This window comes from Canis aureus, chromosome 4 (assembly GCF_053574225.1).
Source record: "Canis aureus isolate CA01 chromosome 4, VMU_Caureus_v.1.0, whole genome shotgun sequence".
NCBI lineage: Eukaryota > Metazoa > Chordata > Mammalia > Carnivora > Canidae > Canis > Canis aureus.
This window is the reverse complement of record NC_135614.1, coordinates 86051054-86076124: the sequence shown is the minus strand read 5'-3', so window position 1 is coordinate 86076124 and position 25071 is coordinate 86051054. Positions and strand designations below refer to the sequence as shown.

The 25071-nt window shown below is 33.2% G+C and overlaps 1 protein-coding gene and 1 pseudogene across 6 annotated transcripts in view; both read right to left on the bottom strand.

The window, feature by feature from the left end:
• CDH18 (cadherin 18) overlaps positions 1 to 25071 on the bottom strand; it is a 951119-nt gene that overhangs the window by 673519 nt on the left and 252529 nt on the right. For all 6 annotated transcript variants that reach the window (XM_077896372.1, XM_077896374.1, XM_077896375.1 and 3 more), the window contains exon 2: positions 6680 to 6741. The gene's annotated coding sequence lies outside the window, so the exon portion shown is untranslated. The remainder of the gene's footprint in view (positions 1 to 6679; positions 6742 to 25071) is intronic.
• Positions 1 to 25071, bottom strand: part of LOC144311754 (F-actin-capping protein subunit alpha-1 pseudogene) — an 88354-nt pseudogene that overhangs the window by 57684 nt on the left and 5599 nt on the right.

Genomic DNA, 25071 nt, shown 5'->3' with positions numbered 1-25071 from the left:
ACCAGTGCCCAGGAGTTACATTAAATCAGAACTAAATGGCCATTTGTTAGCAGATATGTCTCCAGCTCTGCACGATGGCTTTTCTTGTCCTTGCAGAGCAGACTTAATAAATAAAGCCTGCACTCACACTAAAATCAGTCCCCAACTTTATTTTACCTTCTAACAAAACACTCTGGATACACCATTTTTGCAATAATATTGAAATAGATGGCATTATGTTGTAGTATATTCTAGTAAAACAAGGGAAGCTGTATCAAAAGAGGTTCTAAGACATTTTTATATCCCCATAAATATGCCTGGATTTGAATCCCAAAACAAATGTGACCAAAACCAATTTATTTTTTTCTGAGGCAAAATAGAAATCACAGCAATGGAGGAGGTAAAAATAGATGCCTAACAGGCCAGTTGTGACAAGAGAGGAAATTCCAAAATTATCGCCAGGAAGCCTAAGTGTGAACGTCCATTTGATCTACATTGAGTTGTTTAATATATTCTCTTAAGAAAATGGGGATGTTAATACCTATCTTAGAACATCAAAAACACTTAGCAAGGTGACTAATGTATGTTGCAGTGCCTTGTTCAGTGCCTGACGTTGTAAATATGCAAAAAGTACTCAGGAAGTTGAATAGCGTGATTTGAGATCAGTCATAAGCCCCTAGTGAAACATGCCAACCCACACATAAAAAACACATCCCCTAGAAAGCACACTGAAAACGTGATGGGCCTATTGTAGAACAGAACTCATCCGTAGTGGACTAGTCCCTTGATTCTGCATTTTAATTGCTACATGGAACCAGTTCAGGAGGGAGTAATAGGTCATTAATGTGTCAACAGCTAATGTGATCACCACTTTTGATTCACAGATGAAAAAACCTTAAGAAAAAAGGGACATGGTAATACTTGGATGTTACGATTGTTGGTGATGGTTGTTTTAAAGAAGGGTGGGTAGCTGATGATGAGCCCGACAATGACTATCAAAATTTAAGAAAGGTGGAAGAGCAGTATAGGGAATTACAGAAGATATCCATGAATTCATCGTAGTGGTGCTAAATATAAAAGGTGATAGGGCCAAAGGACAGGTGCTTCCTACATAGTTTGGCCTTGAGTTAATTGTATAAAATATCAGAATTAAACATATAGCAACTATGTCAGAAGATGTGAATAGAGGCCATATTATGTTTTCATATATCTGACTCATAAAAATGTCTTCTTGTATTTCACAAACTTTATTCAGGTGACTATTATTTTTGTATATCAATGATCACATACTGTATTTAGGAACCCACTTAGAAACACAGATGTGCTTTCCAAATGATTCATATTTCAGTATGATTTTTTTCTATCCCTTTGTTGTTGTTTTTATTTACTTAAAACACTTTTTAGTCATAGATCTATTGAGATTTTGATGAAAGGTATGCAAACTCCAGGCAGGAAAAAAAATGTATAAGGAAACAAAATTTTGCGCATGTTTTTGAAAAAAAAAAAAAACTGGAAATAGAGTTCTAGTATTTTACTTGAAGGAAAGCAGAAGTAAAAATGTGAAGGAGATAATCATAAATCCAGAATTAGAAAGAAACCAGCAATGCTAAATAGTAGCCAACCTCAACCACGGTACATGTCTGAGTGAATAACAGTATATGCTGTACAACCCTGTATGGCTGATTGTTAAGAGCAAAGTGTTAGTGCTAAAAGGACCCCAAACCAGTCCAGGTTTAGCTTCCTCATCAATAAAACAGACAAATAAAATTGCATTATTCTAAATATTCAATGAAATCGTGTATCCCAATCACTTAGTAGCTGGCTTAGAGAGGGCATGTAGTAATTTACATGCATAAAGTGAAAATATCCAGCAATTGGAAATTTCCGTGGTGGGATCTCCAAGCTGGCTCCACAACTGGGCGCTCAGCTTTTGTCTTGAGCTCAGCTCAGCTCTCGACATCCTTCCTGCTTTCTCCTTATCTGCTCATCCAGTGGAGCCACGTCAATCACAGTTCACTCCTTCACAGTCAGTGTCTTAGGCCCAAACATCCAGCCTAACATTTTCTTAATATAGCATATGAGTCCATGCTTAGGAGTTGAGTCAAGATGTTCCCTTCCACCTGTAACCAAGCCTCTACTCTCTGATACTCCTCTGTGTGTTTTAAGAGATGCAGTCTATTAAGGAAGCTCTTCTCTACTTTCATTCTTTTGTTTGATTCAATTAATGTTTACTAATCTGTCCTATGCCCAGTCATGTGCACATGTTTACCCACAGAAGAGAGTTTCAATCTTGGAGGCAGCAAAGTAGATTACAAAGAGTTAAAGGAACTCTCCTCAAAAGAGTTAACAGTTAGTTAACTAGAGTCCTGAAGATAACAGACTGTGGGAAGGAATTAGGATTCTCCAAAGATGGGTCAAAGACATAGTTTAGGGGAAAAGGCAAATTCTAGTAGGTTAAGGTATAGTATTTATGCATCGTGACTTCACAATAATAGGTAGAGGTTGGTAGATAATTAGGAAAAGGGACAATTTGAATTAAAATCAAGGAAACAACAAAATGTTTGAGAAAATTTGTAATTAACTCAAAGAACATACTATGAAAGATTCATTCATTTCTAATGAGTAGATAACTATTTCACTTTATATTCCAGGAAAACATAGTCATTTATTTATAAACACACACTAGATACTTTGACTTGTAAAGTAAATTTAATGTGTGATCACTGAATTACAAAATGTACATGAGGTTATTTTTTTAATTGAAGATTTTGATGGGATTTGAAATATTGAAGTGATAGATTGAATTCTGATTGTATGAAGGTTATTTCTTCAATGAGATATGTTTCATTTGGATGACACTGTTGAGTAAGAAAAGGAATAAAGATTTGACATTAAGTAACACAAATCATGCTATTAATCAACAGATGTACAGGAAACATGAAACTGCACGATCATATTCTTTCTCATAAACTGTCAGTCTGATTCTATCCCCCAGATGCTCATAAATCTACTGCAGTTAAGGACCAAGAGAACAACATTCATCCGTGAGCACAAACATTTCTTGCCATGAACTCCAACATCCAAACAAGTGGCAGCAGAAACAATCGACCTGTTGAGGGCCCCTTCTCTGGCACTGTAGTACCTGAGGGTCTTTTTCAGAATTAACTTATTTTGAAACACAATACCCACATCTCAACAACTGCAAATAGAAACCAGAGTTTTTACCAGTTCAAACCAAACACAGATAATCCTCAGTGACCTTCTTCAGGGAGAGACCCCATGCTGATTGTTAGGCATTTCTTGTTGATGTTTTACTCCTCTGCACTTAGAAATACAAGTGCAAGCAAATGTGAAACTTCACATAATCACATTGTGTCTTTGGTTTAGCTGACATTTTAAAACAACTGTCTAGAGTCCTATAAAATACATGTCATTTTGATTTTACCAACAGGTCTTCTGGAAAGTAATAATCATATCTATATCACAGGGTAATTGTGAAAAGTATTAAATAAGTTTACAAACACAAATTACTCAATATAAGTCATATTAATAAGCAAAAACTTATATAGTCCATTACATGCTGGCATGTAGAAAATTTTATACAATTTACTTGATTTCTTTTTTTTAAATATTCTATTTATTTATTTATTTATTCATAAGAGACACACAGAGAGAGGCAGAGACACAGGGAGAGGGAGAAGCAGGCTCCATGCAGGGAGCCCAATGTGGGACTCGACCCCAGGATCCTGGGATCATGACCTGGGTCGAAGGCAGATCCTAAACCACTGAGCCTACCAGGCATCCCTACAATTTACTTGATTTCTTTATATAATTATATCAAGGCTACTTATTAGACTAAGAAAGACACATGGGGACAAACAAACAAGAATTACTATTGGGTAAATACAGCAGATAGGTCATATCTTTTCTAACACAAATTGTATGAAATAGTATTTATTGAAATCTAGTGGATAGAAACATATTTGTACTCACATTTTTGAGATGAAAAAAGGGAAGGGTGAATATTAAATAATTTAATTCATTAAACATGTATTATGTAATTTTCCTATAATTATAAAAAATAATCATAATCTGTTGAAAATAATATGAGGTAAATTTTGAGTATCAATATGTATAAATTATGTACTCACATTCATTTCATCTAAAAACATAAAAATTGTTTATTTAATTGCTTATCCAAGTGAATCATTTTTCAAAATTAGGGGACAGCTATTAACTTTTGAATTATGAGAAAGCTATACAGTTTATGGTTCTACTCCATTAAACATTCAACAGGTATATTGTTCATTCTACTGTACAGACAATTCAATCATTAAAGTGGACATGTACCTTCATGAAAATTGTGTTTCTCAGAAATTTTTGATGAAAGATGTACCATTCAATATAAGTTACAGAAAAGAAGTGAAATGTGAATATTCTTCAAAAATGTAAGCTCTTTATGAAGGACACTGTTGTTTGGAAACTGCTTATTTACAAAAAAAAAAAAAAAAGATTTAAAAATTACAAATATAAACTCTATAACCTATGTAGTAACAAAAACTTCCTTTTACAAGGATATTAATCTCAAGTCTATCTTGATTAATTAAATACAAATATTGTCTTGACATTTAAACCTGTAATGTTATATATTATAATAGAGTTTCCAGAATACCTTATACGAATCAGAGATACAGAATGTATATAAAGGCATGGTTAGAATTTAATTAGCAAATAAAATCAATGTAAAATCTCTTCTTCTGGCTCCCTTTTTTCCTTTCTGTTATTTTTAAAAATATACGTTGCAAAAATGTTTGAACTGAAATATATTCTTAGATGAAATTCACTTGGTAAACAGAATCATGTCCCCCTTCTGTATATTGCACAGATCTGTGTTTGAATTTGGTCTAAAGCCATGGAAATTTGGGCTAATATTAAATGTCTAATTAGCCATTATCTTACAAGATGCTACAATTTAAGAGGTCCCACTCACTGTAATATAACCCTTTCTGAAAGTATGCTATGGTTCTTAGCTCTCACATTCAGTCTAAATGACTCAGTGTAAATATTATGTTCACAATACCCACAATTTTAAAGATGGGTAGTATAAAATAAAAACATAATAAATACTTTAATAAATTTTCCTATAATATTTTCATTTTCAAAGGTATTTACCTTTAATTACATCCTGGGGAATGAATGCTGTAAATTTTATACACCCATATACTCACATTCACACAAGCCCACTGTGTTTTTCTTGTAATAATGAAGTGTACTCATGATAAGCAGTCTTGCTTATTTATAATAGTTTATTTATTATTAAAATAACTAAGCTATGTATGCCACAAAGGCTTTCATAGCATTGTTTCTATATCTTATTTTTACTCCCACATGTTCTTGTACCGAAGAAGACATTTTCAAAAACAAATATTCGTTCAACACAAATACATTCCAAATCTATGTGATAAGAAAACTCATGGTTTGTAAGAGTTTCCAACATGATCGAGATTTCAGTATCCTGAGGGGACTTGGGCCACGTACAGGAGGTGGAGAATGAGGGAGGAGGGATCTAATATTCAAAAACTGTGTTGCCTTATACCCTGGCTTGAGTTGAATGGAATACAATTTGGTTTAGATTTTGTTTGTTTGCTGTTGTTGCTTTACATTTAACATATCATAACAAGATCATATCTGCATTTAGAGTTGTATTTGTAAAATAAAAAGCACATTATATAAAACAACAGGATTTGACTTTGAAAATATTGAGTGTTTTGATATGGCAGCGGTTTTTATCTCTTTTATTGGTATAAAAGAGCAAGAATATATATTAATTATTATATTAATTATATAATTCTAATTATATTAGAATTATTAGAATAATTATATTAATTCATATAATACTTTTGATATCATGACTTGTATCCTTACCTTTCAACTTTTCATAAGAAATTCAAGTATTCAAGGAGAAGTTCATCATAATGCAAGGCAGTTTCATATCAGATGTCATTAGTCATTCACCAACATGGTAGGTGTATTTTTATCTATTATTTATTAAATTTTTCAATACCTATACCTATTATACTTATTATTCAAATATAAGTATCATTGTTTTAGTAAACCCTACCTATAAGACAAACTTAATAGATAAGTGATAATTAATAGCCAGGACCAGTTATATCTTAAGAAACTGACATTCAAAGATGTTACAAAATGCAAATTCAATGTTCATTAGGAAAGAGATCTACATCTAGTGACAAGTCCAAATAATTAGTAAAACATAAATAATATGATTTCTCTATGTGTATTTCAAGCACATACGTTTACAAAATTACATTTTAAAAATAGTTCTTAAAATATGGAAATGTAGTAATATATTCATTGAGAGCTCTTTCCTGAGCTTCTACGTTTTTAAAAGAAAATTTAGAAACACTTATAAAAGTCAGCCTAATGTCAATGCACTTGAATGGTTCTATGACATTTGAAAAGTGTGCCTATTAGAAGGAGTTCCAAAATTCCTGAGAAAAAATAAGTTGATAGATAGATAATATTTTTAAAGTATAATTTGAAAACAGAAGAGAATTCCTAAGTCAAACCTTTTATAGCAAGATAGCTAGCTATAAAGATCTTTCAGAGAAACTGTATCTCAACAATTTTAACAGTTCTATAACATTTTTGATATAACAAAAATCATTGAAAAATTTACCTTATAATTCAATTCATGAATGTTAGGTGATATATTTTCTTATACACAGCTGTGATGAGGTCCTGAAGGAAAATGTAAAGAAAAATATATGAAAATCTTTTCAATATTCATATCGTATAAATCTATGAATAGTTATAAATAATGCAAAATATAGTTATTATACATTATTCCATACCACTCAAGAACCCAACTCATGAAAGCATGATGGGGAAAGTAGCAAATGTACCTTTTGAAGGGCTAAAATATTGAGAAGCTCAAACTTCCAGACTTTTTGTTTTGTTTTGTTTTGTTTTAGGGCATAGCCTTTGAGACAGACACCCCAATTAGAATCTCAATTCTCTCAGTTGTTAGCTGTGCAATTTTGGACAATTAAGCTATGTTCTCTGAAACATTAATACTTTAGCTGATTAATATAGATATAATATGCCCTTTGTAGGGTCCTCAGTATTAAGTATTACTATCCATTTGTGGTACCTAACATTTAGCCTAATACACAGTCAATATTTAATTTTAAAGTATTAGTAATACATAAAATAGAATAAATAATAAAATAAATTATTAGTGACTCTAAGTAACAATAAAATACTATTTATAAGAATAATAATTATTAGTATGTATTATAAATTCAATGATCAGTTTCCTTTGAAACTAATACAATATGAAAGATCAGAAAGGAAATGCAGAAAACAGAATCAAATATGAACTAAAATATAATATATAACGAGGGACTTTTGTAGATCCAAAAGAAGTATATTGTTCTAGAACTGTGATACTTAGATTTTAGAGGGAATTAATAGTATTTGCATATTTTGATAAGGTGAAAATATAATTTCAGTTGTATTGAAGAATTAATATTGAAAAGAAAGTATTAATATAAAAAAATAAAAGGTGAATATGTAAGCTCAGAGGATAATGAAGCCTTTCAGACCCTAAAACCAAATGGCTTAAGGATTCTTCTTATCCTTAGCCAAAATCAACTTAGCAATGATCTTAGGTGACCATGTGATTTGCTATGATTAAAATGATATTTATAGGGGCACCCGCGTGGCTTAGTCAGTTAAGTATCTGCCTTAGGTTCAGCCCATGATCTCTGGGTCCTGGGATGAGCCCCTGCATGAGACTCCTGCTTAGCAGGGAGTCTGCTTCTCCCTCTGCCCCATCTCCTCATGCACTCTTTCCAATAAATAAATAAATAAATAAATAAATAAATAAATAAATAAATAAATAAATAAATAAATTTTAAAATGACATTTACAAAATCAAATGGAAGCCTCAAATACTTTAGGAAAAAGTTAAGAGGAATAGATTATTCATTCTATAATGTAAACGATTATTTACTGAGTACCTATTAGGTACCAAGCACTATTATTCATATGGGGATAAAGCACTGAACAAAAGAGGCAAAAGCACCTCCCCTCATGGTGTTTATATTTTGGAGAGTAAATATATATACCAAAATAAATATATATTGTATATAATATTATCAAAAGTGCTAAAAAATTAGGCAGGAAGGGATTATGAATTAATGATATAAAGATCTTTTGATCTATCAAAGCAAAAAGTCTCAAATTCCTTTAGAACACATACTACTCAGGAGCTTCCCTCTCCCTAAGCTACCTACATGTGCTCTCTATCCTGATATATTTTAGAACTCTGACATTTTCAATATGGCCTTTCTGAAAATAAGAGTACATAGAACCCAATGTGCCTGATTTCTAAGTTTGATTTTAGGAGCTAGTTATGCTACAGTGTTAAGAGGCGCTGTTTCCAGGAACTGGAATCGCTCTCACAGTGCATGAAGCATAGCGCCATTCAACTCACATATGTATGATTTGCATAGAGGAGCAAGGATTTCCAAGGAACAGTTTTTAAGAACTGGGTTATTTGAATATTCCACAAGAGAGAAACTCATAGGTGAGCACAGAAGGACCTATTTATGTAGAACTTACATGTTTTCCTAAGGTTAACAGAGGCCTTTTGGAAATGAGGCCAATAGCATATGGCTGATAATTTCATCTCAGCTCCATTGCTAGCATAGAAGAAGCAGTAACTCTCTTCCATGTGTATGACCTAGTGCACAGCACTGACTCAAATTGTCACACGGCTCCCTGATTTAACTGTTTAAAATCTGGCAAAAGATTGCTATCCATTGGAAAATTACTCAGCCATAAAAACAAATGAAATCTTGCTACTTGCAACAACGTGGATGGAGTTAGAGTGTACTATGCTAAGATAAATAAGTCAGTCAGAGAAAGAAAAATACCATATAATTTCAAAAGTATGTGGAATTTAAAAAACAAAACAGATGAAGGAAATAAAAGGGAAGGAAGGAAAAAAAAAAAAAAAAAAAAAGATGAGATGAAGGGGAGGCCAACCGTAAGGGATTTTTAACTATGGAGAACAAATTGAGAGTTATTGGAAGGAAGGTGAGTGAGTGATGGTCTAAATGGGTGAAGAATATTAAGGGGGAAACCTGTAATGGGCACTGGGTGTTATATATAAGTGATGAATCACAAAATTCTACTCCTGAAACCAATATTACACTACATGTTAACTAACTAGAATTTAAATAAAAGCTTTCAACAAACAAAAATAATAAATAAAATAAATAACATAGCCTGGGAAAGGAAAATTTATTTATAATTGTCCTGAGTACATTGCAAACAACTACATCAAACAGGAAATTTCACCAGTGGAAAAGCAACCCCATCTTCTGTGTCATATACATTTATTCAAGTATAAGGGGACAATCCATTTAAATACTTTCTGGAAAGGATTTATTTATTTATTTAATTTATTTAATATTTTATTTATTCATGAGAGACTCAGAGAGAGAGAGAGAGAGAGAGAGAGAGAGAGAGACAGATACATGGGCAGGCTCCATGAGGGAACCTGATGTGGGACTCGATCTTGTGTCTCCAGGACCACACCCTGGGGCAAAGGTCGTGCTAAACCGCTGAGCCACCCGGGGTTGCCCCTGAAAAGGATTTATAATATTTTCCATTTATATATTAAAAAAATATTTCACTTGTTAATAAAGCACACTGTCTTGTCTTTACTTAGCTATTTCCATCAACCCAATATTTTTAAATGCAACAATTATTTTTGAGACAATTTCAATAAGTATTCATTTGCACTTCTTAGCTCTCCAAATAATGAAAAGTACATTTATAAGTATATTTTAAGAAAAAATATGTTTAAAAATATATGTATGTAGTTATATAAAAATGTATTCTAGCTATATATAGGTCATAGTATCAAAGCTATTCATGTTATGTTGCATTCCGCTTGATTTCAATTTATTCCCTAAATTACAGGCTTAGTATATATATTCACAAAACTAAAGCTTCTGAAGGTTGTCCATAAATAACAAAAGGAGAGACATAGCAGCAGAGTACAATAATGTATTCATTTAATACAATTTTGTTAAAGATTTCATTAATAGTTATTTTGGAGTAGTTTAAGGTTCAGAGGAAGATTGAAGGGAAGGTACAGAGATTTCTCATATACCCCCCATCCCCACACAATGCATAGCTTTCCTCCGTTATCAACATCCCCACCAAAGCCGTACATTTGTTGAAATTTATGAACCTACACTGGCACATCATAATCATCCAAAGTCCATGATTTATATATGGTTCACTCTTGGCTTTGTATATTCTATGGGTTTGGACTAATGTTTGACATGCATCTAACATTATGCTGCCATAACCCACACCAATTCATTGTTCCTCCTTATGAAAGCAGAAAAACCAGGCCTGGACCGTGACTTAGAGAAAGTATGAGATGAGAGGTGCTTTAACACACTGTGTTTGTGGTACTTGTTCACAGCAATAGAAAACTAATAAAACTACCTCAAAGTGATATTGAGAAGAAGTAAATTTCTAATTCAGCTTTTTGACTTATAGTTAAATGTAAATGCATTTATTTTAGCAACTCCAAAAGATGCTTTTCTTCTGCATTCTCCCCCCGAGAATGTTAATAATTAACAATAGAACATTGTTTTTAATTTCAGATATTTTTAAATGCGTCTTTCACATTAACAACAGGAAAAACAACTTTTTAGAAAAACGAAGGAAGTTGAACAAATAGAGCAGTCTGTATTTAAAAATAAGGCCATTTTACTTAGAAATGCTTTGATATGCCATATGCATTGATCATTATAATTCATCCCTTATTTTAACACTTGGAATGTTAAAAAAAAAATTAACACTGTTCCATAAATAAAGATTGCTAAAGAAAAATAGTCATATTCTGTATGGTTTGGTTTGTACTTCCAACATAACAACAATAAGACCAAACATTTTGACTAAATCACATTGGAAAGTCATCGGCAACAGGACTCCACTACATAATATAATTAGGAGTGCAATGTATAAATAATCCTTTGCTCCTTGATACAAGGTGCTGCTCGTTCATTAGTATAAGGGTCATTTGTAAGCCAATTTTGTTATTACCCTGAAACGACATTGTTGTTAAATTGTGATAAAGAGGAAACCATAAATTGGGAAAGAATTTTAATGGTCGTTATCTTCATTAGCTAATGAGATGTGCTAATTATGTCCTTAAATGACAATGATTTAGTAGTACTGGCAAAGAGGGCTCAGAGAGCAATAACTAGGCCAGTCCCCTTCAATGTGCTTTCACAATGTTGGAAGGGACATAATAACTAAGAGCCATAATTATGTTATGTGTAATACTATTCATTAAAAGTGTCTTAGTTATGTTAGATTTTATGTTGTTTTCCATGATATATTTGCATAAAATGTAGGGTACTGAAAATGCGACAGAGAAAATTGCATTAAGGTTGTATTTTTTTCAAGTGTGATTCCTAGACCCCTGGAGATCCCTGAGACCCTATCAGGAGATGCATGAGGTTTAAACCATTTCCATAGTAATTAAACATTATGCTCTTTTTACTGTGTTGACAGAAGGGGGGGGAAAAAAAAAAAACTCTAGGTAAAAATGCTGGTTCCTAAGCATAAATCAAAAAAGTGACTCCCAACTGTACTAAAACTTATTGTATTCTTCAACTCAATACAGTTTCAGGAAAAACAGAAAAGAAAGAAGAAAAGAAAGAAAGAAGGAAAGAAAGAAAGAAAGAAAGAAAGAAAGAAAGAAAGAAAGAAAGAAAGAAAGAAAAAGAAAGAAAGAAAGAAAGAAAGAAAGAAAGAAAGAAAGAAGAAAGAAAAAGAAAGTAAGAAAGAAAGAAAGAAAGAAAGAAAGAAAGAAAGAAAGAAAGAAAGAAAGAAATGGTAAGAGGGAGAGAAGGGGAAAATGTTAGTTTTTCCTTAAAAAAGAAAAATAAATAAATATAAATAAATGTGTGGCGTTCAGTACATATCATTTTATATTCTGTATGAAGAAACAGGAAATATATATGAGACTCTTCTGTTCTTATCTGAAGTATAATGGTAGCAACAGGAAAAGTATATGGGTAATTGAGTTGTGAGCTATGAGCTAAACTAGCCGTTTTATAATTTTTTTATTTCTATGGAATACCATTTTTGTTCGACATAGTGACAGCCAAATGTAGCTACTCAGATTTCACCATTTGTTAGACATTTCCTTGAATGTGAACAGAAGAAATTGCTACTTCAAAGAAGTCACAGTATTTGTTGCCAATGATTCATTATTTTAAGCAAAAATTTAAATTTGTGAAAATTTGTGCATATCCACTTGATTTTGACAGGTTTTCGAATCTAAAAGACTTTTCTATTAAGATTATTCACAATTTGGGCAAATTTGATTTTTTTCGTAATGAAACGTCAATATTTGGAAGTTCCGCATATCTCAGCAAACAATATTTCTCAAATGACCAAAGGATAATGTTACAGAATCATGCACAGGTTAAGGATTTTTCAATTGTTGAGGTGTCTTTTTTTTTTTTTTTTTTTTTTTAAGACTTTATGTGTTTATTTGACAGAGAGGGAAAGAAACACAAATAGGCAGAGTGGCAGGCAGAGAAAGTGAGAGAGGGAGAAAGAGAGAGAGAAAGAGAGAAAGAGGAAGAGAGAGAAGCAGGGTCTCTGATGAGCAGAGAACCCAATGCAGGGCCTGAAAGCAGGAACATGGGATCATGACCTGAGCTGAAGGCAGATGCTTAACTGACTGAGCCACCCAGGTGGCTCACCCAATTGTTGAGTTTTGAGGGTCCTGGTGGCTCAGTTGTTACAGCATCTGCCTTGGGGGCAAGTCATAATCCCAGGGTCCTGGGTTTTGTCTGCATTCAGCTCCCTCCCTGATAAAGCCTGCTTCTCCCTCTGCCTCTGCTTCCTGCCTTGCTCCTGCACTCATGCTCTCTCTCTCTCTCTCTCTCTCATGTGTGCACTTTCTCAAATAAATACAATCTTTAAAAACTGTTGATTTTAATGTATATCAAAAACATCACAGTTATCTGAAAAATATTAAAATGCTGCCATTTTCAAACACATATCAGAATGAGGCCATTTTTTTCTCATATACTTCAACTAAACAGCCTAGTGTAATAGATGAAGGAAGCAGATATGATAATTCATCTGCTTTCTATTAAACTGGACATCATTTTTTAAAAGTCAAATAATGCCAAAATTATTGTTAATTTTAAAAAATTCTTCAGCTTTTATTTCTAAAATATTAAATACTGACTTATATAATCATATAAGCAAAAGAACTTTGGGACTTCAATTTTAAGACTTTAAGGAGGTGCCTGGGTGGCTCAGTGGGTTAGGCATCTAACTCTTGGTGTCAGCTCAGGTCATGATCTCATGGGTTGTAGGATCCAACCTGGAGTGGGGCTCCAAGCTCAGAGGAAAGTCTGCTTGAAGGTCCTCTCCATCTGCCCCTCTCCCTGTGCACTCTCTGTCACTAAAATAAATAAATAAATCTTAGGGGGAAGAAAGACTTTAAGGGATATTTCTTCATCATAATTGAAAGTCAGTAGATATGCTGATAACTTGATGAAAAATGTATTGAAGAGTTAAATAACATAGTTGAATGTGATTTTAATCTACATTAAATTAAACAAATTTAATTCTGAAGGGCATGAATCATTAGAACTACAGTCCATACTTAGTGATATGGAAGAAACTGTATTTGCCTCTTTGCTGGAAGTTGATATCACTTGGATAGTAAGAATAAGATTGTGCTTTAAATTGTCCCTTCACAGTTGGCCATAAAAATCTTGCTGCAAAGGAAGGATTAGACTAATCTACAATATTTTAATCTGAATTTTAAAAAATTGTTTTAAGATAGAGAAAAAATAGTTTGTAATTAATATTCAAAATAATTACAAAAACTTTAGAAAAATTTAAATGAGAAGAGTATATTAATCACATAAGCAATTCCATCAAAACTGTATTGTTGTAAATACACCATAAGCAAAATCAAGGATCTTATGTGTGAGATCTAGAGACACATTTAATTATTTATAAAATAAGGAACATGTTTTCACCAAATTTTTGTCATGAAAATATTTTATTTTAAATGAAATGCAAGTGAGTAGGAAAAATAACTAGTGAGAAAATATCTCTAAGTATGCTTCAAGTATATGACTTTTTGCTATAAAAATTACAAGTCAGAATTGATTTTAATTTCAATTTCTGTCCTTAGGGAGAGGGAATGAGTGCACAAGCAGGGATGGAGTGACAGAGGGAGAAGAAGAGTGAATCTCAAGGAGACTCCCTGCTGAACACAGAGTCTGTATAAGACTGGATCCCACAACCCTGAGAACAACCTGAGCCCAAATCAAAAGTCAGATGCTAGCCAACTGAATCACCCAAGTGCCCCTAATTTTAAAGCAAAAAATACAATGGTTGCTGTATTGTCCAACAGTACTGTAAATATTCACAACTATGTCCAGAGGTAGAACTACTCTTCCAGAAATATGGCCAGCTAGATTCTCACAGAAAGCAATTCAAATGCTGACAAGAATATCACCATAAAATATCAAATGTACCCATGAGCTGATACCAAGGTATGAAATACTCAGACTGAAGGGTGAGCCACACAGGAATGCAGGAGGTATTTGCTGATCCCAATGCATCAGCACATTAATATGTGTGAACTTGTGATGATTCAGTCTCATGAGGAGAAACCCAATAAGAAGCAAACAGACAGACAACAAACATCCTACACACACATACACATCACAGAAGCTGGGATATATAAAGGGCTCTAGTTTTAGAATAATGTTGGATTAGAAATATAACAACTCTTTCTGCTCCTAAAACAGTGACAGTAAAATAGAGAAAAAAAATTCCAGTGAAAATTTGTAACAGCAAATATGCCCAAATTCACAATATTAACTGTGATATTTTTTTGTTAAATCCAGCATTAAATACTGTATATAATTAATCATCATAAATAAGAAGTAATTATTTAGCTAAATGGTGAAAGTTGTCCTATCAGAAAATGTGTAGTTGAAAACTGTTTAGAAGAGTCACCTAAAACATAAGATTGAGTAAAGGTCCAAAATAAAGCAAATATTGACAAAAAATAAGCAGATGTGTTGCTATATTTATACCACAATTTTTTTAGGACAAGAGAAGAAATAATTTCTTGATATTAAAAAAGCAAAAAAAAAAAAAAAGGAATTACCCATGATAAATGTTTCAATTTATAAGAAAGAAAATGGCAAGATTAAATTTGTACTTTTCTAAATATGTTTTTCTATCTTCTCATCTTTAAAAAAGGAAAGATTGAGTATTATAAAGATCTCCTTTCTCTCCTTTCTCTCCAAAATTCATCAATAGTTTCAACAAAATCACAAATTCAAAAATTAGATAAGCTACTTTTGAACTGTATATGGGAATATAAAGATTCAAATAGAGTCAAACCCATTTGGACAAGAGTAATAGGCCAAATTTCTTCTAGATAACAAAGATAATTTTAACACTACAATAGTTATTTCAGTGCGTTACTGACATCAAGGAAGACAAGTAGACTAACAGAAAAGAGAGCCAAGAAAGCAAAATTCAAGCATTTGTGCATACCTGATAGACGATAGGAATATTATTAGCAAAACAAGGTGAACTTTACAATAAATATTGTTTGGATAAACAATGTAGGAAAAGAATTAAAGGTTTCCTTATGTTGCACAACAGAAAGTAAGTTGGCAAGCCTGTGCGGATGAAATAAAATATTCTTGTTTGTGGCAAACAAGCGAGGTGAATATGCTTATGTTTTTGAAGTCCTAGTTGCAAACTGGTGCAGCCACTGTGAAAAACAGGATGGAGGTTTCTCAGAAAAAATTAAAGTAGAATTACTACTATATGACCCAGTAATTACAATACTGGGTATTTACCCAAAGAAAAGCACTAATTCAAAAAGATATATGCATCCCTATATTTTTCAGCATTATTTACGGTAGCTAAAATATGGAAGCAACCTAAATGTCCACCAATAGATAACTGGGTAAAGAAGATAAGGACTATAGAGGAATAGCATAAGCCATAAAAAGAATGAGATCTTATCATCTGCAACAACATGGATGGTCCTAGAGGGTATAATGCTAAGTGCAATAAGCCAATCAGAGAAAGACGACAGAAGATTTTACTCATATGTCCAATTTTAAAAAAAGAAAACAAATGGACAAAGAAAACAGAGATAAACAGATTCTTGAATATAGAGAACAAACTGGTGGTAGCCAGCGGGGAGGTGGGTAGGGTAGTGGTGAAATAGAGAGGTTCTAGAGCAGTTTCCTTGATGTGCACTGAGAAATGTATAGAATTGTTGAATCATCATATTGTACATTGAAACTAATATAATGCTGTATGCTAATTATATTTTAAGATATAAAATTAACTAAAAAGAAAACTTGCTAAAAACAAACTATAGGAATATATTCATGCTTTCAAATAGGTAAAATTTTTATGTATACCATAAACGTTCTCAAATCTAAAAAAAATGTAGGTAGATTCTAACATGAAGGTAAAAATTTGAGGGCACCTGAATGGCTCAGTGGTTGAGCTCAGGTCATGAACCTGGGGTCCTGGGGTGGAGTCCCACACTGGGCTCCTTGCATGGAGCCTGCTTCTCCCTCTGCCTGTCTCTGCTTCTCTGTCTGTGACTCTCATGAATAAATAAAATATATTTTTTAAAAAGTTAAAAATTGGCTTAGCAAAATTCACCGTTAAGTAAGTGAACACAAATTTCATATCATAGATGGTATTTTCAACACAAATAACTTATGATGGATCAAATTAAGTTCAAGAAAGAAAATTCTCAATCATTAAGCAAAAACAAAACCACAACAATCTCATTTTTAAAATGACAAAAATTATTCATCAGGCACTTCATAGGAGAGAAAATAACTACTTCTTAGAAAAACAATACATGATAATTCTCATTAGTGACTAGAAAGTTCAACTTGATACCTGACACAAACAAAAAACAGAGCTATCACAAGTTAGCAGACATGGGGACGGTGGCCTAATTATATACTACGGATGGGTTTAAAAATCCTTAGTTGTACTTTGAACAAAAACCTTTCATTTCATTTAGAAAATCTGGTACTTAGGAAAGAGACATATGCCAGTCCACCAAGATAGAATAAGAAAAGAGAGTCAGGCAGAAATAACCCATATGTCCACACCATGGAATATTTTTGTCGTTGTTATTTTTTTAATGTGGCACAGTCCTACAATTAATACTAGAGAGCAGTAAAGATGAATGAATTATAGCTATATGCATCAACTGCTATGATTTTGAGGGGTAAATCAATAAAGAAAATATATCAATTTACTTACATAAATTTAAATAAAAGTAGATTCCAGATACAATTTTGCAAACCTATAGAGAAAGGCAAAGGAATTGCTGACACAACATTCAGCTGGCCAGCAAATTACTATGCTTTAAAAAGTACTCATTTGTAAATATTAAATTTTTTCAAGTTAAAAAAGGAGTGACTGGATCATCTAGTTGAATCATTGATATGTATGTTCTGCGTGAATGTTAGACACTCGATGCGATACACTGGCAGTTCTCTTGTTCTGTGGTATAAGATGCCACAGAAATGGTAACAGGTCATCACAGAGGGTCGTGCTCCACTATTCTTCATTTCCACAATTGCATGTTCCTTCTTTAGCAGACAACACTGTATTGATTCCATTTTCTACTGAGAAGAAGAGCACAACCACTAATTTTTTTAACGGAGTTTCTATCATCTATAAAGGCAAAATTCCGTCAACTACTAAATGAAAATGAAGTCATGTGTTGTTCTTTTTTTATTTTTTATATATATTTTTGCATCATCAGAGAGGATGGCATAGTTATACAAAATCAGCTCACAATGTTCTCTGTGGAAATTTCCTCAGTTCTTAAAACCTATTGTAATTCCAAAATATTTGGGTCAAAGTGACTCAGTTTTCAGTGGAGAGATAAGGTAATTGAGATAAAGAACTTCAAGGCTGGGAAAATACGAAAATTTTATGTCATTATGTAGAGAAATACACTAGATATGTTCACGGTAGTCACTTAATCCAATTTTCCATTCTTATGTGAGTCTAACACAAGGACATAGATGGTAAGAAGAGTATACTCCATTAAATTTCTCCTCTATGTCACATTTAAGCAACATTCACATTTTTCCCTGGCTGTTCAGAGACAATAGAACCCTATGTATGAAAACTCTGCTCCTGAAAAAGAAAATAACCTAAAGGAAGAGAATCCATGTATTTGTTTGCCTGTTCTATTAATTCCCCAACATAAAGCTCTGTCTTTATCATCAAATGTTTTAATTATCTAGAAATTTCTTCCCAAATGATTTTTTTTAAAGAGTTACAAGTACCCCTTGTTCCCTCAGTTACTTCCTCTTAGTCTCTCTGTTTTGTAAATACTACCCGTTGGATTTGAATCTTAATCCCTGTTTTACTATGAATGTTAATATTTTTTCTGGATATTTTTCATGTTTCTACTGGGATCAAAATCTATGCATCTGCTTGTCCATATGCTGGAGAAGGGGACTTTAGAATTTTCTTGGATGCGAGTTCTGTCATTGTTTACTACTGTCTGAGGAAACGCTCATAATTCTTTTAATTTTCTTTACTTAACCATAAAAAATAAATATATTAACATTATGTAAAACAATTGTATATTGATCTTACTGATTCAGAAGCAAATCATTAAAATAGATCTTTTTAATCTAAATATTTCTAAAAAAGAATGGCAATTTAAAAATATTTAAATACAATCCTTTAAAATAATACTTTATAAAAGTTACATTATTTTTTTAATTTGATAGTTTGCCTGGACTACTTAAAAGACATAGTCCTAAGTACAGATACAATAATACTGAAGTTTAAATGCTACAACTAAACCATCAGTATTCAGTGAAATAGTGAATGCTATCAATGACGGTATTGATATTCTTGACAAAATTACTACTATACATATTGGGTCCGCAGAGGTTCTTAGTCAAAAAAGTACCTTAAAATTATCTAAAGAATGAAAAATTATAAATATTAACATAATTGTTACTTGGTAATTTCAGCAAATGATTTTTAGTTGTGAATGATGCCTTGTAAGAGAAAGTCAAATATGAGTCAAATATGAAAATACTTGACTTAAAAGGGCATTCATCAGTATAATATAAAAATTGCCATCAGCCTTTATTATGCTAATTTGCGAAGAAAGGTGTTGATCTCCCATAGATCCAGTAAACCTGACAAATGTAATATGCCTAGTTTAATTGTCTATAGAAAATCTCAAAAAAAAGAGACATAAAAAGAAATACTACAAAATAGGGAGCTCTTGTTAGCTATCTAAGGTTTTCTGAGTTAATCATTTCATTATTTAATAATTAGCTATTCTAAAAAAGCTCATGCATATAGCCTGAGCCCTATATTTTTAAATTTCATAATATTTGCTATTAAAAATGGGTGGCTTTACAGAGAGACACAGGATAAATGCTTCTTTGATGAGCAGGGGGATATTTGTATGCTCAGCAGGGATTCAGATGAGATATTCATCAGATAGAGCCTAAATTCTCCATTTCAACGGTTGACAAATCTATTGGGAGGTCTAGTTCTCCCAAGAATGATTTACTAGTGATAAGAAGAAAGATTTGAAGGAAAGAAGATTGATATCAGGATATGTTTGGCGAGTGCTAGAAGAGAAACCTGTGGGGACTTGAAAATATAAACTAAATGACTCAGTTCAGTCTGAACAAATGTCAATACCCCAAATTTACCTAAAAACACCACAATATCAGTCATTAACATTTGACGATATATAATAGGCAACCTTGAAATTAAATTTATTTTATATTGCCTCCTTAATTCTTATGCCCTTTTTTTCTAACCCTGTTCCTATCAGAGCCAATATTTCTCTACAAAGGCAATTTTTGTTGTTTTTTTGTTTTAGTTGTTGTCGTTTTTGTTAATATATAGAAGGGGGAGTTCATTCATTATTAGAATGAAGAGAAAAAAGTTAAAGAAAAAGAGACAAAACTTTTGTTTCCTCTATGCATACTAATTGTTTTCTTCCTTTTTTTGTGAAGAAAAACCAAATAGCCTAGGAAAACTATCTTCTAAAGAACAGATGTGCAGTTTTGCAATTGACTCAACATAGACTATTTCTCTTTGACAGAAGAAGCATTCAGAATGAAAATGCCAGTTTATTTCAGAATGCCCAGGGAAACAGGGTCCAGGAGAGATGAACTAGATTATAGGAAGCAAAATATATGGAATTAATATGGTACTGGAGTGGGTGTCAAATTAATATCTCAATAGATGACAGATGCGTCTCCAATATGTACAACATTAAGCTTATCTTTCTAATACACTTATGCTTTACAAGTCCTAGAAATTAAAACAACAAAAATAGATTTTGAGATACATTCTATTATTTGACCTTTGTACCTCAATAAGTTGACATGAGCAACTGCCAGAGCACGTGAATCCTTCCTTGACCACCACTGTTACGGGAAACAGAGAATGCTTTACACAGGGAAATAGTAAGAAGGGGTTTGTCATCTAAAATGTTCCCTTTGGTGATAATTTGAATTTAAGGGAATAAGAAATGAAGATAGGATGGGGCACCTGGGGGGCTCGGGCAGTTAAGCATCCAACTCTAGATTTTGCCTCAGGTCATGATCTCAGGGTAAGGAGATCAAGCCCCCACTGGGGTGTGCTCAGCGAGGAGTCTACGTGAGACCCTCTTCCTTGCCCCTCCCCCTGCTCACACTCTCTCTCTTTCTCATATAAAAATAAAAGAAATGGAGACAGGAGAATTAGATTTGACCATAGGTAGAAAACAACAACAACAACAACAACAAAAAGAGAGGAGGAGGAAGAGAAAAAGAAAAAGAAATCATTTCAATGAATTAATAGGAAAGGGAAAGCTTTCTTTGAGCTCTATTCAGAGGTACAATATAAAAAAAATTAAGTAAACCCATACAAGAAGACTTCTATTACTATCTTTCAGACTTTTGTCTTGTATAATTAAATAAGATAATTTTTATAAAACAGAATGAGAAAAGAAATGAGCTACATGATTAGGAGTGGGAAGGAAATCATAATATGCTATGTATAAGCTACCAGCCTTTTTTTTAAATTTTATTTATTTATTCATGAGAGACAAAGAGAGAGAGAGAGAGAGAGAAAGAGGCAGAGACACAGGCAGAGGAAGAAGCAAGCTCCATTCAGGGAGCCTGACGTGGGACTCGATACCAGGACCCCAGGGATCACGCCCTGGGCCCAAGGCAGATGCTCCACCACTGAGCAACCCAGGTGTCCTAAGAAACTAGTCTCACTTTCTCAGTATCTCAGAAGTAGAGGTGTTAGTGCAACAAATACAGGCATACCTTGTTTTATTGTGCTTTGCAGATATTGCGAATATTATTTTTATTTTGTTTTGTTTTGTTTACATATTTACATTTTGTTTTGTTTTGTTTACATATTGAGGTTTATGGCAACCCTGCATTGAGCACATTGTATCGGCACCATTTTTCTTTTTTTTTTTTTTATTTTTTTTTATTTTTTTTTTTCGGCACCATTTTTCAAAAAAAATTTTTTTTTGCTTACTTTCTGTCTCTGTGTCACATTTTGGTAATTCTTGCAGTCTTTCAAAGTTATTCATTATGGTGATCTGGGATCAGTGATGCTTAGCATATTTTAGCAATAAAGGATTCTTAAATTAAGGTATATGCAATTTTTAGACATAATATTGCACATATAAGACTATAGTATAGTATAAATATGACTTTCACAAAACATTCATTTGACTCATTTTATTATTATATTTGCTTTATTTTGGTGGTCTGGAACCCAAACCACAATATCTCCAAGATACACTTGTACCTTAAAATGTGGAAGCAATGCTGAAACTGAGTAAAGGGTAGAGGCTAGAAGAGTTTGAAGGTGCATGCAATAAACATCTTACATTTCCACAAACAGATTTCAAAATCAATTCTGATGAGAATTTTCCAGAAGATAAAGGGGAGATTTGGAGAAGACACTTCAGTCTTCTTAGAGATTACAAAAGTGCCCCTGGACTGAATACTGGTAGACATATGTACAGGAAAGTTCATTCTGGTGAGGTCTCAGATGGAAATGAGAACATGCTATTGGACAGTTAAGAAAAGGTCATCCTTGTTAAAAAGTAGCTGAAATTTTGCTGACTTGGGTCTATCCCCAGTGTTTTGTAGAAGGTAGAAATTCTAACAATAAAGTTGGGATACATGGTGGCTCAGGAACTATGTAAACAAAGTGTTGAAGGTTTGAGTTGGCTTCTCTTGAAACGTAATAGTAAAATGCAAGAAGAAAGAAGTGACCTAAAAATGGAATTGTTAATCTAAAAGTAAGCAGAACTTAAAAACTTTAAACATCCTTAGCCTATCCATATTGCAAAGGATGGAAAAGCACCTTAGAAAGAAAAGCCTGAGGGTGTGACCAAGTGGCCTTTTGATAAAGATATTAGTTTGGATGTGAACCAGGGACTTAATTAACCACTTCAGCATGAAAACAGCCCTTTTCCCGAAAGGGGAGGAGACAAGAAGGTTTCTGATTTCTTAGATTTTTCAGGATGGAACTATAGAGCTACTCCACCGTGAATGTGTGCTATTCAAGACCAGGGAAGACGGAACCCAACAGTGATTCAGAGATTAACAGGACTGCCTCCACGATTTCAAAACTTCATAGCAAAATAAATAATGAGCAAAACAAAAAAGCGACCCGTGGAATGGGAAAACATATCTGCAAAGCATATATCTGATAAAGGGTTAATATACAAAATATATAAAAATTCATGTAACTCATTAATAACAATAAAACCCAAAAAATTCAATTTAAAAATGAGCAAATGAACTGAATAGACATTTTATACCAAAGAAGACATACATGAAAAGCTGCTCAACATTGCCAATCAAAAAAATACAAATCTCACAAGAGTGAGATATCAACTCACACCTTTTGGAATGGCTATTATCAAAAAGACAAGAGATTTTAAAAAGTGTTGGCCAGGATGTGGAGAAAGGGAACCCTGCCCACTGTTAGTGGAAATGCAAATTGGTACAGCCACCATGGAAAGAGTATGGAGTTCCCTTACAAATTAAAAATAAAATTACCATATGATCTAGCAATTCTTTGGGTATATATCCAAAGAAGTTTTTTTGTTTTGTTTTTTAAATTTTTTAATAATAGATTTATTTTTTATTGGTGTTCAATTTGCCGACATACAGAATAACACCCAGTGTTCATCCCATCAAGTGCCCCCCTCAGTGCCCACTACCCAGTCACCCCCATCCCCTGCCCTCCTCCCCTTCCACCACCCCTAGTTCGTTTCTCAGAGTTAGGAGTCTTCCATGTTCTGTCTCCCCCTCCGATCTCAAAGAGATATTTGCATCCCCATGGTCCTCTCATGTTTCAGTATTATTCATAGTACTCAAGATATGGAAACATATATTCACCAATAGATAAAGAAGATTTTATATATATATAATATATATATATATATATTATATATATATATAACTGTACCTGACTTAAATAATGTTTAGATTAGATTTTGGGCCCAGAATTTTGAGTTTTGCTAAAATAAGTTAAGACTTTTGGGGCTAGTGGGCAGAAGACATGCATTTTGGGTGTGAGAAAGACATGAGTTTTGAGTTTTTTGGAGGGGGCAAGGGCATAATGCTGTGATCTGAATGTTTGGGTCTCCCCTAAATCCATGTGTTGAAAACCTAATGCTCAAGACAATAGTATTAGGAGGTAGGGCCTTTGGGAGGTGATTAGGTAAGAGAGGAGTCCCCAAGAATGGGATGAGTGTCTTCATGGAAAGGACCCTAACAAGATCCTTTGATCCTCCCACCATAAGAGGAGACAAGGAGAAGGTCTGTGACTGGAAAAGGGCCCTTGCTTGACCATGTGGATATTCTCATCTTGGAATTACAGACTCCAGAACTATTAGACATAAATTTCTATTATTTATAGGCCATCTAGGCCATCTAACAAATGGTATTTTGTTATTATTAGCCCAACTAGAGAAAGACAATTATAAATTTTTTTTCAGTTGTTTTCTTTGTTTTACATTGAATGATTTTGATAGGAAGAAAGGCTTTTATGGAGTGTCTCAATGAAGAGGATGGGTTTTTCTTTTTGTTTCCTTAGGTGAGAGGAAAAAACATTATATGTTTCAAGTAGAGTCATTATAAGGGATGCCTGAGTGGTTCAGCAGTTGAGTGTCTGCCTTTGGCTCAGGCTGTGATCCCGAAGTCCCGGGATTGAGTCCCACATCAGGATTCCTACATGGAGCCTGTTTCTCCCTCTGCCTGTGTCTCTGCCTCTCTCTCTCTCTGTGTGTGTCTCTCATGAATAAATAAGTAAATAAAATCTTAAAAAAAAAAGTCACTATAGAAGAAGGTAATGAAAACACAGAAAAGGAGAAAATCACTAGGCAGCATGCAATTTCGTGGGAGTGGAGTCAAATGGAATACTATGATAATAACATAAAGCATATAATATTTTTAAACTGAAGTATAATTGACATATTGTATTAGTTTCGGGTGTACAACATGATCCTACATCTGTATACGTTGTGAAGTGATCACCACAATAAGTCTAGGTAACATCCATCACCATCCATAGTTCTAGAACTTTTTCTTATAATGAGAATATATAATATTATTTTCTTTATAGAGAATATAAAACTGAAGCTGAAATGTAAAATAATTCTATTAAGGTAACATACTAGCAAACAACAGTGGGTCTGTCTGATTCCAAAGCCCCATTTTTTCAACTGCATCATTCTACCTCTGCGCATTCTGTACCCCATTTAAAAACACTAACATGTATAGGAAGTAAACAAACATTAAACTAAATACTACAATTTTGCTAATGTAGAAACTGCAAGGATTTCCAAAAAGTATGAATGGCGACTATTATCCTCTGTCATAAATATTTCTGTGCATAATACCT